Source organism: Cannabis sativa, chromosome 6 (assembly GCF_029168945.1).
Source record: "Cannabis sativa cultivar Pink pepper isolate KNU-18-1 chromosome 6, ASM2916894v1, whole genome shotgun sequence".
Classification (NCBI taxonomy): Eukaryota; Viridiplantae; Streptophyta; class Magnoliopsida; order Rosales; family Cannabaceae; genus Cannabis; species Cannabis sativa.
The window spans coordinates 28,585,130-28,589,254 of record NC_083606.1 but is presented as its reverse complement, the minus strand read 5'-3'; the positions used below and the strand labels follow the sequence as shown (position 1 = coordinate 28,589,254).

General features: G+C 33.6%; 1 non-coding gene across 1 annotated transcript; it reads left to right on the top strand.

Moving 5' to 3' along the window:
- Positions 1 to 2,962: 2,962 nt before the first annotated feature.
- LOC115696022 (small nucleolar RNA R71) lies at positions 2,963 to 3,069 on the top strand. The gene has a single exon (XR_004007623.1). It is a non-coding gene; the product is annotated as a small nucleolar RNA R71 (small nucleolar RNA).
- The last annotated feature ends 1,056 nt before the right edge of the window (positions 3,070 to 4,125 follow it).

Here is a 4,125-nt window from a genome sequence, read left to right as displayed (position 1 = left end):
TGCACTAGTTAAAAGGGATTTCAATTTTTCAAAGGCAACATGGCAATCATTATTAAAGACAAAAGCATTTTCTTTTCCAAGTAAATGACATAAAGGGCGTGAAATTTTGGTAAAGTCTTTTATGAATCTTCTATAAAAACCGGCATGGCCTAAGAATGATCTAATTTCTTTTACTGTCTTAGGTGGAGGAAGTTTTGAAATAAGATCTACTTTTGCTTTATCAACTTCTATTCCTTGAGATGAAATCACATGACCTAAGACAATTCCCTTTTTAACCATGAAATGACATTTTTCCCAATTAAGAACTAAATTCATTTCTTTGCGACGAATTAAAACAAGAGAAAGATGGTGCAAACAATCATCAAAAGAATTTCCAAACACAGAAAAATCATCCATAAACACTTCAAGATTTCTTTCAACCATATCAGAAAATATTGCAATCATACATCTTTGAAATGTTGCAGGAGCATTACAAAGACCAAAAGGCATGCGACGATATGCAAAGGTTCCAAAAGGGCAAGTAAAGGTAGTCTTTTCTTGATCTTCAGGGGCAATGGGGATTTGGTTATATCCCGAGTACCCATCAAGAAAGCAATAATAAGCATGGCCAGCTAACCTTTCAAGCATTTGGTCAATGAAGGGTAATGGGAAGTGGTCTTTCCTAGTGACACTGTTCAACTTTCTATAGTCTATACACACTCTCCACCCAGTTTGGACTCTAGTAGGGATTAACTCATTTTGTTCATTTTTAACAACAGTGATCCCAGACTTTTTTGGAACAACTTGAACAGGACTAACCCATGGACTGTCAGAAATAGGGTAAATGATCCCTACATCTAACATTTTAATTACATCATCTCTTACTACCTCTTTCATGTTTGGATTTAATCTTCTTTGACTTTCTCGGGAGGGCTTAGCATTTTCTTCTAAATGAATTTTATGCATGCACACAGCTGGGCTAATTCCCTTAATGTCTCCCATGGTCCAACCTATGGCCTTTTTATGTTTTCTAAGGATATCTAACAACTTTGTTTCTTGTTTTTCATCTAAATCAGATGCAATGATAACGGGATAAGTGTTAGACTCTCCTAGAAATGCATATTTCAAAGTGTCGGGCAAAGGTTTAAGATCTAACTTTGGTGGTTCAGGAGTTGACTCAACATGCTCTAATGGAATACATGGTTCAATTTTGGTTTTCCATTTTTCAGTATCCATTAGTGGGGTAGACTCAAGCAAAGAATTGACATCATGAATAAAATCATCAACATTTAAGCACATTCCAAACATTTTTGCATAAGTTTCAAAAGATTCATTCATGTTCATTTCAAACATATTTTCCGTGTTAATCATGTTTACTTCATGTATTTCCTCACACTCAACAGATTTAGCAACATTAAAAACATTCAATTCAAGAGTCATGTTTCCAAAAGATAATTTCAATACACCATTACGACAGTTGATAATTGCATTAGATGTAGCTAAAAATGGTCTACCTAAAATGATAGGTATTTGAGCATGAGCATTTTCAACAGGTTGAGTATCGAGAACAGTGAAATCAACAGGAAAATAGAACTTATCCACTTTAATTAAAACATCTTCTATAATACCTCTAGGAATTTTCACAGAACGATCAGCTAATTGAAGTGTTATAGAAGTTGGTTTTAATTCTCCTAGACCAAGTTGCTTATAAACAGAATAAGGCAATAAATTCACACTAGCTCCTAAATCAAGTAAAGCTTTGTTAATAAAATGATCACCAATGATGCATGAAATTGTTGGACAACCAGGATCTTTATATTTCACAAGGCGTTTATATTGAATTACGGAGCTAACTTGTTCAGTTAAAAACGCCTTTTTTGGAACATTAGTGTTTCTTTTAACAGTGCAAAGGTCTTTCAAGAATTTGGAGTAGGCAGGAATTTGTTTAATGGCATCTAAGAATGGGATGTTGATACTTACTTGTTTGAACACTTCTAAGATGTCACTATATTGGTAGCCTTTTTTAAGTGGAAGTAATCTTTGTGGAAAAGGAGCTTTTGGAATGGAAGGAAGAATTTGATCATTATCTTTTGACAAGTCATTTGTGTTGGAACTTTGGCTTTGGTCTTTTTCAACTTGAGGTGTGTAATCGGGTTTGGCAATTTGTTTTCCGGACCTAAGTGTTGAAATAGACTTGGCTTCTTCTTTATGACTTGGGACTCCTACTTCATATTGGCCTTTAGGATTTGGGACGGGTTGGCTAGGAAATCTCCCTTTTTCTCTCTCAGTTACGGCGTTGGCAAGTTGACCCAATTGTGTCTCAAGTTTGGCAATGGATTGAGACTGATTTTGCATGATTTGTTGGGTGGATTGCATGAATTGTTGTAAAGTGTCTTATAAGGAAGGCTTTCTTTGTGGAGGGTAAGGTTGACTTGGTTGGGCATGATTCGGATTTGGCATGTTGAATTGGTTTCCTTGGTTCATTTGTGGTTGGTTTTGTCTCCATGAAAAATTGGGATGGTTTCTCCAATTAGGACTGTATGTGTTTGAAAATGGGCTATCATTTGGTTTACCATATGAATGTAATGCATTAGCCTCTTCAGAAAATGTTTCAAGAAAAGAAGGACATGATTGATCATTATGACAAGTACTAGCACAAACATCTTTTTTAGGTTGAACATGAGAATTCATAGTTTGACTTATGACTAAGGCTTCTACTTTTCTTGCTAATTTTTCAAAAGATGTTCTCAAATCAGTTTCTTCTTTAATTTCATATTTCCCTCCTCTTTTAGGTGAATTATTTGCTCTAGACCTAGGCTCAGAATAATTCCATTGTTGTGAATTAACAGACAATTCTTCAAGAGCTTCCAAAGCCTCTTGCCCTTGTAATTTAAAAAATTTTCCGGTATGCATTGATTGAATCATTTGTCGGTTTGAAGGGGTTAAACCATCATAAAAATATTTTACAAGTCTCCATTTTTCAAAACCATGGTGGGGACATTTTAATAATAAATCTTTAAATCTTTCCCAACATTCATAAAATTCTTCATTATCTTTTTGATAAAATTCGGAGATTTCTCTTCTTAAATTATCAGTTTTGGACATGGGGAAAAATTTGGCAAGAAATTTATTAAAAAGTTGTTCCCAAGTGGTTATGGTTCCGGTTGGAAGTGAGTTTAACCAAGCTTTGGCTCTATCTTTTAAAGAAAAAGGAAACAACCTAAGCTTAACCGATTCATCCGAAAAATTTTGAAAACGAAAAGTTGAGCAAATATCCAAGAAATCTTTTACATGCATGTAAGGGTCTTCTCTTTCTAAACCATAAAAAGAAGGCAACAATTGAATGATTGAAGGTTTAAGTTCAAAATGAGTGGCATTAGTAGTAGGCAAAACAATGCATGATGGAGCATTAGATGAAATAGGTGAAAAATATTCAAGTAGTATTTTTTCTTGCGCAATATTAGGTTCTTGTTCCATTATGCTTAATTTTTCAAAAACACTTTCAATTTCACCTAAAGTTACTACTCTTTTTACCAAACGATTTTTAGAATCACGTTGCCAATGATGCATGCAATGTCACAAATTTCACAAAGAAACACAAATAACACACAATAATCTCAAGAAGACAAATTTCTGATGTGGAAGATCAGTTATAAACCGCAACCACAGAGCATACTTATAACACAAAGAGATTATGATTTTTTTTTTGTAAATTTTTAATTTTTCAATTTTTTTGGTTTGACTTGTTCCCAGGCCTATTTGATTCCACTTACTCACGACTTAATAACAACTCCCCGGGGTTAATTATTAAGTGTGGATGGGAACTTTGCCAAATTTCCTTTAAGCAAAAATTGCTTATGTTGAAAGAACAAGCTTTGTTTTTAAATATTTTTTTTTTAAGCAAAGTAAACAAGATTACAACTAAATAAATACAATAAAAAAATGACAATAATAATGATAGATAGTTATATTAAAGTTAGGAGGCACAAAATGCCATCAACTAACTATAATAATAATAGTAGTAGTAGTAGTAGTAGTAGTAGTATTAGTAGCAATAATAAGATTTTAGGAGGCACAAGATGCCATCAACTAAAATGATAAACAAAAATAAAAGCTAGGAGGCACTAATGTCATCACTAGAGGGGA